This window comes from Charadrius vociferus, unplaced genomic scaffold (genome assembly GCF_000708025.1).
Source record: "Charadrius vociferus isolate BGI_N301 unplaced genomic scaffold, ASM70802v2 scaffold298, whole genome shotgun sequence".
NCBI classification, from domain to species: domain Eukaryota; kingdom Metazoa; phylum Chordata; class Aves; order Charadriiformes; family Charadriidae; genus Charadrius; species Charadrius vociferus.
Window position 1 is genome coordinate 214,909 of NW_009649936.1, and position 14,470 is coordinate 229,378.

A 14,470-nucleotide genomic window follows, 5' to 3' on the forward strand; every position below is an offset into this window, starting at 1 on the left:
GGTGCTGAGTAGCACCGCTGGAGATGCCCCTTGCTGACTGAGCCTTATCCCTTTCCTCTCTGCCACCTGCTGCTTGCCCTCTCTTTTTCAGGCCATGGATTTCTCATGGAAGGTGGAGAGGAACCTCCTCTGAGTGATGTCTTCATGGAGAGGGTGGGTTTAAGATGACAGGCAAGATGCCACAGGCAGGTTTCCAGAGTTGGGGAATGGCCAAAAGCAGGACTCTAGGAGACAGACCTACACCATGAATGTCTCTATGTGGCCATATGGGTATGGCCTACAGTTTCTACAGTCAGTGGAAGGAAGAAAAGCATCTGAAGGCAGCTTAACCCCACCTTCCAAAGCATTTTAAAATATTGCTTACAAATGAACAGGTTCTCAGCAGGTGTAAAACCATGCATTTGATCTAACTTTAGTGAAGATCCAAGGATCCTTGACAGTGTTTGCTTTCTCAGTCTGCTGGCCCTATTGCTTGGGAAGCCTTTAACCTGGACATTACTCTATGCTAAAATTTCCCCAGAGATGTACTTACACAGGTGAGCTGTTCCTTGCAGTGGTGACACCAGTGCAGTGGTGGGGAAAAAAACCAACCCAAACCCACCACCCATTTCCCTCATACACCCTAAAGCCCCCATGTAGAGAAGATTGAGTCCTACTCTGCATATTCCCAAGCACACTAGAGTCTGTTCATACTGCTCAACCCCTCAACATCTCCCACCATCCCTATAGGAATACCTGCTGCTCCGCCAAATATCCATGGCTTGGGCAAGAGCCATGGGGCACAGCTGAGGAAAGGGAGACCTACTAGAGATGGAAAGCTGCTCTCTTGAAGGAAAAGTGAAAAACAAACCTCTGGCCGCCACTTTTTTGTGGTGGTATCTTCCCTCAGGGGTGGAAGGATAACTGGCCCAGCACTGGCCCTGAGAGCCACCTCCTGAAGGAGAGAGCTGAAGGGCCTCTGGCGGAGGTCATCTGTCAAGATTGCATTTTAACACTTAACAGGAGGAATTAGGGAAGAAAGCTTTAAGACACCAAGGCCTCTTGGTTTAAAAAGGCTGCACATGATGTGACAACCAAGCTCAGGGAAGACCCAGTTAGTCCTGGAGCTATGAAGCAGGACACATTGTGGGAGTGGAGGATGGAGACACATGGGCAAGTGTGGATAGGCTCCATAAGCATCACCATCTCAGAAACCATCCCTGAGCGTGGCTGAGGCCATGTCTCTCCAGTATGACCATGCTATGACAGACCTACTCCTAATCTTAATCTTTTGAACATCCAAATGCTTTCAACTATGGAGTGCTAACGCTCCAAAATGCAAGTCCATGAGACTGCTTGTGTGATGTGGAGTCTGATCCTGGTTGGGTCTGAAGAGAGGCCAAGCTGAGCCGCTGGAGAGCACGCTGTGCCTGTCTGGGTGCTGAGGCAGTCACACCCACTGCTGCCGGGGAGCTAGGACTGTGACAGGGATATCACTACAGAGCTGTAAATTGACGTTTTGGTTGAAATAGAGCAATCTGCAGCTGCAGAGCATCTGGCAATTAATATTTACTTCTGTCTACGTCACAAATGTCAGAACTGACTTACACCTGGCTGGTTCCCAACAAAGGCAAAGACGAATGGGTCGGTTTGCTCAAAGGCAGGCTGGAGGCCACTCCGTGAGCCTGGATGTGGCTGCCAGTGGAGTGCGCCCAACCCAGCTGGAGCCACCAGCTCCAGTACAGTCCTTTCTGCCCCTGTCTGAGTTCGGCATATTTCCAACAACTGAGCTTCAGTGGAGTACACTCTTCAAGATGCTGTTGGGTCCCAGTCAACTGCTGGGGTTTAAAAAGAAAAGAGGCAATTTTCTGTCATGTAATGTACTGTCCTGGTTTCAGTTGGACTAGAGTTAATTTTATTCCTAGTAGCTGGCATAGTGCTGTGTTTGGGATTTAGGATGAGAATAATGTTGATAACACACCAATGTTTTAGTTGTTGCTGAGCAGGACTTACACTGAGTCAAGGACTTTTCAGCTTCTCATACTGCCTTGCCATCAAGGAAGCTGGGGGTGCACAACCAGCTGGGGGAGGGACACAGCCAGGACAGCTCACCCAAGCTGACCAAAGGGATATTCCATACTGTATGATGTCATGCAGAACAATAAAAGTGGGGGGACTTGGCCGGGGGGTGGCGGCTGCTCCCTGGGGACAGGCTGGGCATTGATCAGCAGGTGGTGAGCAATTGCATTGTGCATCACTTGCTGTGTGTATTCTTTTATCATTATTATTATTTCCCCTTCCCTTTCTGTCCTATTAAACTGTCTTTATCTCAACCCCTGAGTTTTACTTTTTTTTCCATTTCTCTCTCCCATGCCACTGGAGGGGAGTGAGTGAATGGCTGTGTGGCGTTTAGCTGCCTGCTGGTTAAACAACAACGTGTACCTAGAGGATGTGATACTCAGCTTTGGAGCTCAATGGGAATTTTGTCCTCGAGCATTAGGTGGGCAAACTGATTTGCTTTGGCTTGCTGTACTTTTCTTCCCTGCTGAGGTCAAAATGTGATATTTATCATGTAAACAGCAGTGGATGTTCATGACAGAAGCTCGTCTCCTAATACAATTTTCTCAGCTCTCACGAATCAAAGGACCTATATTCTAATTTATACTAAGCAAACATCTCCAACAATATCTCTCTCTCATATTGTTCCCAAAAGCATCAGTAACCAAGCACCAGAAACTGAGGGAGTCTACAGGAATACAGCCGTTTAGAAAATACGTAGCTCTAGGAACTTCTCACAAACTGATGACACAAAAAAAGCCTGTGCTATGCTAGTAGCAAAAGTTAGCACAGCACATTGCCCACCTCCCCACATTTTCTGCCAACGACGTGCTTCTCCACCACCATAAAGCAATAGATCTACTGACCTCCCTGGCTCATTTCGCTGGTACTTCATTATGGGGATGAGTAGGTCAGACAACTTTCTGGAGGCCAAGAGCATTGCACAAGATAGTCCCATTTCCTCCCTCCAGCTCCTGGAAATTTTGCAAGACTGCAGCATCCAGGACGCTGCTATCCTGTCAGAGATGGGACAACGGCACAGCCCAGAAGCGAGCAGGGCTGCACAGATAGATTTGCAGTTACACACAAGATGTACGCTCCATCCCCAGTCGCCACCTTTCTCTAGCAAATCTGCAGCCTCTCCCCAGCGGTCCTAGGACCATCCATCCCTACCCACCTGAGCAACCCTTCAGGTCCTTGTGCTGCTTCAAAAAGCAGCACTCATGCAGTGGGGTATGCACTCATTTCTTCCCAAAAGCCCCAGTTTTGTCTGATTGCAACACAGAAATTTAGTCCTCTTACACACACTGTATATATACCGTACTATTTTGAAGGGGAAAACCCAGCAACCCCCCCCCCCAGCCCATATGCATCCAAGTTTATCCTCCCAGATGCAGCCGCCCTGGGCTCACACCCAGCCCAAAAGAGCAAGGCAAACCCTGGCACGTCTGTAACAGCAAACAAAACCTGGCAGGCAGAGCCCCGGCTCCCTCTTCTCCTCCATCAGTTCGGCTCCGAGGCTCAGCAGCTCCGTGTCTCTTCCAGCCTCCCAGTTCTCCGTCACCCCTGGCTCCTGTTCCCCCCTCAGCCCCTCTGCGCCTAGCGTCGGTACAGACCTGGCAGCAAAGCACGGCTGGATGCGGGGCTCCAGCCCTTCCTGGGGAAAGGGGATTTAGGAAGATGCGAGCCCTGGAAAGCCCCCGGCGTAATACCCCTGGGGTGCGAGCGGGCAAAGGCCGTCTCCCAGCTCCTGCAGGGACAGCAGCCCAGCTGTCACTGTCCCCTGTCCCTGGGAGCAGTGCAAGAGGTAAGAGGCAACCAGGAAAACACCCAGGCTGACCGGGCTGGGGGAGGGCAGGAGCCCGTGGCGTGGGTGCCGTCGGCCGGCCTCCCGCTGCAGGTGCCGGATCCAGCCCTGGGCACGCAGGTGGGAGGTGCTGAGGGGACACAGAGGAGGTGGGGGGGGGGAAGCTGCCATGCTGGCACCCGTGGGTGCTCCGGCAGCACTGGGTGCAGGCAGAGCAGCACAAGGGGAGTTGGAGGAGGATGCCGGGGTATCACCGGTCCTGCTGCCCCAGCTGGCTTGCCCTGGTCACCCCACATGGGCTGCCCTTACAGCCTGGCACTTGCCTCCTCACTGCTCTGCACGCTCACACGCACAAACACGCCGTGCCCCTCGTGTCCCTGGGTCTGCACAAGGAACAAAAGCTGTGTAGGTAGGCACGTATGGAAGCATTTTCAGAAACATCAGTAGTGTCAGCAAAACCCCCTGGGATTAGGAGCTGTTAGGATGTAAGGTGAGGTCCATCTTCCAGTGACACTACAGCCTTTGGGGTGTGAGAAGAAATCAGGGACCCATTTCCAGGGGTGTCCCTCAAACCCAACACAAACAGCTCACTACAGGGGGCACTGGCTAACTCCCACCCATCACCTAAAAAAACCCCCAAACAAACTCAAAACCCTAAAACCCTATTTTCCATTTGAGAGAGAAGTGTCTGTAGTCACCAGTTAGCCAAGGGAGGAGTCATTAATGCCCACCTGGAACCTATAAAATGAATTGATTAGCTTTGCAAGGCAGCTGCTTTTAAATTCATTCAGAGAAAGCCAGTGATGTGGGAGAATGTGCCCTCAGCATCTCTGGGACTGTGGCAGATCATCCCTGGTGCGGCCCCTGGCAGGTCCCTGCCCTGAGACAACAGCCCGCAGCAAGCAGGGATGGGGACAGCCCCCCCTCAGCTGATGCTCCTTGGATTTACTGAGGACTGTTGCTAGGATGGCTGCTGGAGAGGAGACTTTAGATGGTGACTGAGGTATTGAAATGAATGGATGAAAACGGTATCTTGATATTTTCTTGCATGCTCATTTTCAGGAGCTTTATTCTGCATTTTTGGTGGGGTGGGAGATGAAGCCCATGTGTTGCTGCATCCAAATGAGGGAGCCTGCTGTTAACAAGATGGGATAATTTCCCAGACTGGCTCTAGGCAGAGAGACGTCTACAATAGCAGACCTCACTGGAGGAGTGGGTGGGCAGTACCGGTGACTGTTCTGAGCTGTGCACAAAGCCCTGGAAAAATCTGGCTTGCTTCTGGTCCAGCTCCTGCGTGCTGCTGGAGGCTCAGTTTCTCTCTTCCAGGGCAGCAAAATTAAGTTTCACTTTGCTTCTGGGAAGCCTTGAGGCAGATCTGATACTTCTTACTTTCATGCACTCACCTAGCACCCCCATAACATTCCCCTTTGGGATCTTTTAGATGCATTTTAATGCCTGCCACAAGACACAGTGTTTGTAGGGCCCAGGAAGGTGGAGAAGTTGAAGGGATGGCCCAAGTTCAGAGGAGGAGTTGGTGACAGCATAGGACTGCTCCTCCAGAGCTGGGAAAAGTGTTTCCTTTCCCCAAGCGACCAGCAGCACCAGCCTGAGGCCAAACACAGACACCAAAATACCCGAATAAAAAGAAATCATGTACCCAGGTGTGTGATCTCATCCAAATCAAATAAGGGTGTCCCGAGAGTTTAACTGAACACGAGGGCCTTACCGGGAAAAGATGCTGCTGTAAGGATGGGCTGTGGCTAATTAGGAAAACAGTGCACTACTTGATAAACAAATTGATTAAATTTTCCAGCGATGAAAAAGGATAAAAAATAGGGTTAGGACAGTGAAGGCTTGCATCCCACTCTGCTTTGGGGCAGCTTGAGTACACTGAAAAGTGCTGTCTCAATCCTGGAGAGGGTCCAAAAGGGGATGAGGAAAGAGGAGGAAGAGGACAGAAGGAGAGCGTGCATGGTCAGTGACAGCAGAGAGCCGTCAGGCCCTGTTTCCTCCTCGTGGGAGAAATTCGGGACAAAATTAGATCATATCACTTCCTGGCCCAGCCTTCCTCTTCCCGTGGCTGAATAACCAGGAAGGTGTTGGGAAAGAGGAGCATCACTTTGGTGCGGCCATGCCCCTCCTTTGGGAGAGAGGCAGGCATGGGGAAGGAGCCGCTGGGACATGGGGCAGGCTGGGCAACAGTGCCCAAGGAAGGCACTCCCAGCCACAGCTTAGCAGCAGTGGCCCCATTTCTTGCCATCTGCCACCAAGGCAGGGCTCTCTGCTGACACAAAGGATGATAGGTCATGGAGAGCGCCTGAGCCAAGCTGGGCAGCATCACCAAATCCACGTTGGGGCAGCATCACCAAACCCACACTGAAACAAGCAAGCAGACTTTCCCTGGGGAAGGCAGGAGCATGTCACGGAGAAGCAGCCAGTGGGTGATGAGTCCCCTGCCACCACGCAGGCAGGTGAAGAGTGGGGTGTCAACCTACCATCCCAAGGGCAGCAGGGAGGTTACCAACCCAATAAGGGATGTGACAGCTGCCTGGCAGGGAATGAACTCCTTCTGCAGGGGGACAAGGAAGGAGTCTCCTTGCAACCCTCTAGAAACACCATTGCGCCTCTGGGGTTTGCTTTATTTTTATTATATCACGGAGAATTAATATTTGCAGCTATGTTCCTGAAATCAGCATGAGGTCTGTGAACAGGATCCCGCTAGCTAACATCCTGTGATGGGGAAGAAAAATGCAAATACAGTGACTAACCCCTGCTTTCCCTCACCCCATAGCCTCCTCGCACCACTGAGCGCGGGGGCAACCTCCGGCAAAACTGCCGCAGTTGATGCAGCCAGAAGGGGCTAAACCATGAGTCTGGGTAAACCAAAGCAAGGATTATTTTAAAGAGATCTCAGGGTCTGTGTGGGACTTCACTTCCCCCACCATCACACCAGCAGGGTGCCACTGCAGCTGAGAGGAGGACTATGTCTTCCTTAGGCAAGAGCAGATTCTTTTTGGTTTAGGAGCATCTGTGTAACTTCTATTTGACTTTGGTGGGACCTGAGAGGGCATCTGACACGGAGATTATTTTTTTATATAGCAATGGCAATATACAAAGGCTAGGCTCAAAGCTACGCAACTGCTCCAAGAAAGAAGTTTCTTTGCCCTCCTGGATCTGTCAGTAGCCAAAGATTTCATTTTCTTCGGTACAATAACGACATGAAGAGTGATCCCTTGGAAAGTAAATGCAGGTTTTCTCTGGAAGGTGAGAGTTTGCAGATCTCTTGAAACCGTATTCCTAGTGGAGTTGTGGAGGTCTTTTGTTTTTAAATTGGTCTTAGTCTTGTTTTGAGGAAAGAAGTACTGAAGTAGGTATGGGAAGTAGAAAATACAGTTTACTCTTTCAATGAATTCTCAGTCTTTCTTAGAAATGTTGCTGCTGTGGCTTTTGCACATAAATAGATGAAGCCTAACTTATTTCTGTCCAGGAGATTATTATCTTTGGCACTTTCCCATATGTATTGTGTTAATCCCTCAAAATCAGGGGAAATCATCAAAGTTATGAAAGGACTGCTCAGAGCAGCTCAGGGGAAGGAGAAATAACTCACAAGGTGCCTTTCGTCTCCTCTGGTCCCACAGTGACCTGAGCTGGACTCAGCTCATGGCAGGTACCAGGCTGTGGCTGCCTGCTCACCTCTGCTTCCTTAAAGCCAAGCTGAGGGGAGAGGGGAACAAATGGGGCTTTGAGCCCTTCTACAGCTCTGTCCCCCAACCCAAGAACGAATTCCCACCAAATGGCTCTATTGCCAAAAGTCTTGGCCAGCCACTTTGGTACGTGAGCTCCAATTCAGCCCAAACCCTGTAAAAGGGACTTTGGATTTGGGGGTTATCCAAGTTGTCTTACAAAGGATGGGCTTTCAGGAAAATCACAGCCATGGCTTTCTGCAAATGAAGCTTAAGTCAGATATTAAAAAATAAAAGTATTCAGGATCACACAGAATTTAGCAAACCCGGCCAAGAGGGTGACACTAATTCACTAAAGCAAGCACATCCACTTCCTTAAAGCAAGGATGTGGACCACCTGCTCCTCTGCATTTGCACAACCTCTGCCGTTATGCAGCCACAAAATAAAGGTTCACTTGGCTGCAGCAGCAGGAACGATGCCACAGGTCAGAGCTGCAGCTGGCACAAATCGGCGGAGCTGCAGCAAAGTAAGCAGAGCTGTGTGGATCGACACCAGCTGGGGAAACTGGCTTGCCATTTGCAGCCTGCCAGTGAAATACAATTTAGACCATAAAAAAACACAATGTTAAATTAAAAATGTGCTGACACCTGCAGTGTTTGGAAAAGACACTGGATGGAGGTGCTTCTGACCCCCGTAACAAGGTTAAATGCAATTCCCTTACTGAAAAGTAGTTCATAGATGCTGGCAGAGGCACAAATCCTGGAGTGTTATATTTTTATGATGATGAATCAGATGAGTCATCCCCAATCAGCAAGCACTCATTGCTTTAATGACCAGACAGGGGAAATTTGGTTTGGTGGTGACCGATGCTGCGGTTTATTCTTCTGACCATTCACCAGGTGTCGTGGGAAGACTATACCATTAGCTATAAATTCACATCCACTCTGGGCTACATCTCCTGAGAGCAAGCCAGAGTTATCAGCTCCCACAGTACCTGTGCTGTGGCTCCTGCCCCTTTCCAGTAGCAGCGTTTCGGGTGATCTGCGGTGCGGTGTGGTGCCTGCGGGGAAAGGACCGACTCCTTTTCTCACCACTATGCAGCACAGCTCTACTGTCTCCACTGCTTGGTCCCACGGGCACTGCTACAAACACACGTGGAAAGCAGCACAGTTACCTAACAATAAGCAGAACCTCTTTGAAAAAAAAAAAAAAAAAAAAAGACAGTCATGCTCCAAGAGTACATGGAGACGGCAATAGAATTCCTGGACACATTCCTACTGCTGGCAATGTTGTTTCACAGTTGCCCCGGTCTTGCCAGGGAATGAGCGCTTTCCAGGAGAGGAGCACAGTAATCACGTTACAGGTCTCTGCTCAGTCTCGGCACTGTGGCAGGTGGCCACAGCTCAATAACCAGCAGCAGCATTGGCCCTTAGCACCTAGCAGTGGGGTGTGTTGCTCACAAAATAGTCAATTCCCTTTTTTTAACAAATGGTGGCTATTTTTTTTCCTCAAATGGGTAGAGTCTGGTAAGTTAAAAAAAGGTTTGGTTTTTTTTCTGTACTCACCACGCTCCCTTACAAACGTTGTCCTGTGAAAACCATTTTTAAAGACGCTGTTTACATGGGTAACACTCCCCCAATCCTCCCCTCACCCTGAAGCCAGCCTGAGGAGAGGAGGCCAAGTTTTGCCCCAAGCAGTGGTACAGGAGATCAGGTCATGACAGAGCCATCACTTTTCTTCCTTCCTGCTCCCAGGAGGAGAGAGCCTGCCTGCGTGCATCGCTGGTCCTGTCTCCACAGGTTAAAAAGCCGCATTAACAAAGGGGAAGAGTACCTATCGTGTTTTCCTGAGAAGGAGCAGTGATACAGACAGCTTTTTTTGCTTTAAGGGATGCTTAGACTGGTTTTTCCACTTTTCTCCAGCTTTGCTCTGTGCAGCCATAAATTAGGGGGTGAGTCTGCTCTGGAGCATCTCCCCCCTCATCCAAAACTGGCTCAGGCATGTGTGCTGCCCTGGGTACACCAACAGAGGTATCCACGTGGCTAAGAGCATCCCTGCTCTAGCATTCATCCTGCTCCATGGCAAGTACTCCATGTGCTGGTCACGGGGTATCTTATGCCAGCAGGTGGTCACTGCCCAGAGACTGGTTCCCCCTTCCATTTAGGGCACGGATGCCACTTAACAGGTCTGCAGAGGTGCAACAGTTCATTTCTGACAGAGGCATTTGTTCCTTGGGAGGAGCATGTCCACATGTGCCAAGGTGAGGGAAGACACGCCACAGAGGGGGAGGCAGGCATTTCCCACCGGTGCCTCGCAAAGAGCAGCCCCACAGCCTATTTGGAGATCAGGGCAGCTTCCCCACCCTCTACCTTTGCTGGTAACATCAGCTCCTCACCTATCAGGAGCATTATGGCAACAAGCCAGAAACAGTGGGGGGAGATAGCGTTGCCTGCGTCTGACCCATCTTCCCTCTGCACCTATCCATTGGAGGAGATGTCCAGGGTTCCACTCTGCAGAACACCCATTTTTGGCTTACGCTCTCTCAGCACACATCTTCGACCTTGTGAGCGCTGATGGCAGGGGACACCTTCCTACCACCGAGATGATACCACCACATACGTGCAGGCAGGGATTTCTTTGTTTCACTCTTGCACCCATTTGCAAGACACAAAAAAATAATAAAATAATTCCTTTGCACAGGTCATTCAGTTCTACCTCCTTCAGAATATTCTGCTCCTTAAAATACTGGGTTTGGACTGAGAACACCTTAATCCTTCATAGGTTTCCTAAGTGATCCCGGTACGTTGCCCAAACCCATCTGAAATTGCAATTAAAATAAAAAAAAATAAAAAAAAAAATAAAATAAAAAAGATAGTGCTGCCTAACCACTGAGGTGCCCAGCCTAACCTGCTCATTTGTTCATGCTGTAGCAGGGGCATGTGTGCACACCCAGAGTGGCCCTCAGCAGTCGGATGCCTCGCTCCTGCCAGCCTCCAGCCACCCCCTGCCCGTGTTCCCAGTGAGGGTCACCCCCTGGCGGTGTCCTTTGGAGCCACACATGCCTCTGAGCTCCCGACCCATGTCCTCCACATGGCCACTAGCACACCACACTCAAGGATGGCTGGGGCAGTTGGGCACACCGCTGCTCTGACCTCCATCATTCAAAGCCTTAGAGATGCGTGAGGCCCTGGGGAAAGTGTGTCCTTGGCCCAAAACTTTTCAAGCCTTTGCCACCCACCTCCTAAGACACGGCCCCACAGCGCAGGATGCTGCTCTTGCTGTGTGCACGGGGTGCTCTCCTCCCCAGGCTGGGTTACGTCATGCCCCTGGCCCCACAGGGGAGCGAAGAAGGTCTCCTGCTCTGCAAGCTGTGGATGAGGACCCCGTGCTGGGAGGGGAGAGACTCAAATTCTGGCATTTGCCTCAATTTTTGCATTCAGCAGAGTGACATAAGTCCAGGTGCTGGTGCTGCAAGGTGCTGCCCTGGAAAGCAGGTGACACAGTTATGACTTTTTGAGGATGCAACCAAATCCTTGTCTTTCATTCCCTTTGTAATTGCTGTAACTTGTTGATGCCACCACCAGCAAGTTAAATGCAAGCAGCTAAAAATATGTTTTACAGGAACTGCAATCCTACCTAGCCTGCGTTAGGTGTATCCTGCAAATGCCCATTGGGCTGTACACATACCTCCAGGATTTAGGCAGAGGTAGAATGGATAACACTCTGGATCCCAAACTCAGACATATTCTCCCCAGGAGCACATCTTCTGGCCCACCCTGGAGCACCCTGCAGCAGATCTCCTCGGGAAGCTGCTGAGCATGGCTGGACACCTCCAGGGCTTGGCAGGAGCCGGGCAGGACTCACTTGGGTCACTGTTTTGGTTGAGTGCACTAGAAGGCCCTGTTCTCTACCACTATGGAGGAAGGTGAGGACAAGCATCCTGGAGGTCTGCACCACCTGTGCACAGCCAGAAGGAACCATCCACTCAAGAGTCTTTCCACACTTTTTCCCCCAAGTTGTCTAAGGGGAATTAGGTATTTGTTTGCTGTCATGGTTTACAAAAAGGTGAGGCTACATGCATCTTTCAAAAGGAAGGATTATCGTGAGCAAAGTACAGCTAAAATAGCACTTCAGACATATCTTGAGTGAGGATTTAAAGATGCTGTCTGAAGATGTCACTTAGACCACGTGGAATTACAAAAGCTGTATACTCATAAAAATAAAACATTGTGAGAAAGCCTACGAAAACAGTGCAGTGGAAAAGCATCACAGACCCCTCCATACTTTGATGCTGGGGTCATGCTAACACTAAGTGGAGTGAGTGGAAAATACTGTAAGCTTTCTCCTCCTTTGCAGTACACACCAGTGGAAATCCATGTCAGGTTCCATTAAGAAATTTAAAATGGCATTTTTCCAAAGAGAGCACACACCTTAGAGATGCAGGATTCAGGATGTACCAAGTACCAAACGAGAGCATGTGACTGGACAGGATTCATTGTCACTTGTTCCACCCAACCATATAAGGACAAAATATTACAAAAAAAGCAACCCAACCCTGCTCCCTGCTTATATTTAAGGTTATATCTGCAACTCACCGTGACAGAGTAAGCCAGAGGTTGCCAGATATCATGCAATGCCCATCACAACCTGAGCTTAGCAGCCAAAAGGACACAGCATATCCGTGCTGCAGGAGAGTGGTCAGTGGTTTGTGCCCCCTCTCCCAACGGCATGGCAGCACTCCTGGTCAAGCAAGGAGTACTCAGATGATGTTCCCCTTCACCACTCTGTCTCTCCACAGTGCCCAGGTCTCCTCCCCTCCCCTTGGGGGGTAAACGTGGGCTGACAAACCACAATCCCAACTCAATCAGGTGGCAAAACTCAAAGGTTATATTCACAAAGTACATATAATCAAACTAGATCCCTCAGTATTGAAGAGCCAGCGGGCATTAAATGACAAGATCTCCAAAAAAAACCTCCACCCCAATCCCCCCAAACCTGTGTGGGCAGTGGAGGGTTTGTACTCGCAATGACCCATGAAGAGCCATGGCATCAGGTAGGAAGGGCTTTTGGAAGCCACCAGAGCATCACCACATTGTTGGAGGTTTATTCATCCTCCCAGTGTTTAAAATATTGAAAACTTGACAGGTTTGCATTGTTCTCCTTTGGCAGTATGTTGCTTAAGCAAAAATAATATTGAACCTTTGGCTTTTCCTCTACTGAATCCAACTACCTCAGAGAGCATTTTATACCCACAGTTTGATCAGCCGATCTCCCTATACACCAAGAAGCAAAGATGTTTTTTGCCCAGAAACCAATTTTTCTGGCAGTATTGCCAGGAGAAAGAAAGATCAAAGATTGCCTAATGGTACAGAAGGAGCAAGGTCTCCAAATGCCCCCTCTAATCTCCCAGGAATTTACACTAAATTGCTATGTAAGGTAGGGAGAGGAGGGCCCTCCATGCACTAGGAAGGACGTTCTCAAAAAACACACCTGTTCAGGAGAAGAGCCAGATTATGGGGGGAGGGAAACCTTATAGCCTGAGAAGCAAAAGTGAAAAATACCTTTCCATTAATTTGGCTAAAAAAATGAAAGCTATACACTCACTCTCTTGCCCATGCAACCTGCAGCTTCCTGTGCCTGCACATCACGTATGGTTCAACCTGGCCTGCGTTATCAAGGAAGTCCTTCAGAGACAGCACTAGTCCTGATTTTTCTTTTCTCTTTTCTTCTTCTAAAGAAGCTGCGTGTTTTACAGTGAGGTACAGATAAACTTTTCTCCAGAAGCAGCCGCACGTATCTTCCCGCTGTGCTGTTTTTTCCCTTGAGCAAACACCAGATGCAAGCAGTATGAGAAAATCGCCTCCCCTCAGAAACCTCCGAGATCCTTTGTGTTTCTGGTCCACTGACCCACAGCGGAGCGAGAGGGCTAGGGCTGCCCCTGGGACACACTTTGTCTGGAGGTGTAGCTACGCCCCTGCAGCCTTCACCGAAGCACTGGCACAGATTTGCACTTTCCTGAGCATCTCATTTCTCTTTACTCCAATTTTGCACGGATTTAACCATGTTAGTGTGAGTAAATTTTCTCCCAGTTCAGTGTAAGGAAAGTCAGACCTCATGCATTGTCTCGGCACAGCCAGAGCTTTTGCAGTTGGTCCCAGAATACGTTCCCAAGCAGCAGCAGAGGAGCCAGATCAGCCTGGCAAAGACAAGGCAGTGAAGCAGGTCTCTTCATCGCCGCACTCCGACAGCTCAGCCAGCACAAAACCTGGCTGCCATCATCCCAACGAAGGTTTGCACAACAGAAACACAGAACGCCTGCTCTCTGGTATCTGTCCTGTCCTCCTCTGCCTTTGGTGAGTGCTGGGCACAGCCCGACCCTCCAGCCATCCTGGCACCCCACGGCCCATTGGCACCTCTCATACCACAGCTCCGGCTTCCTCATCCCTGCGATTTGGAAGTGGTGAGCAAGAAAACTGCCTGCTGCTCAATCCTTCTGTGGATCAAGGAGGAAAGACTTTTCATATTTGTTAACTAAAGCAGGCATCAAAGAAGGCAGGTGTGAGCCACATCACCCACAGAATATTAGCCACATATTAGATAGTTGCTCGGGCTACATAACAACTTGCTTGTAGCTTTATAAAGCAAAGGGCAAGATCATCCCTTGGTTAGTACAAGAGGGTCATTCCTTGGTTAGTACCCGAGGTTAGTACACATAGGATAACTTTCTTCTGTGATCACAACCAAGCAGCAGGAAATGAAATCGTGAGGCTTAGGAATAGAAAGTACAGAAAAGTCAGCCTAAGAGTGGTTTTACTCCACCTGGAGCCAGTGTTTTCTGCCAGGTTCCTCTTTGCTTGGACACACATATTTCATGGGAGAAAAAGCAAAAGGTCATGAGCTGGCTCAGAGGATGTGAATATCAGACAGGGCACTCAGCATCTG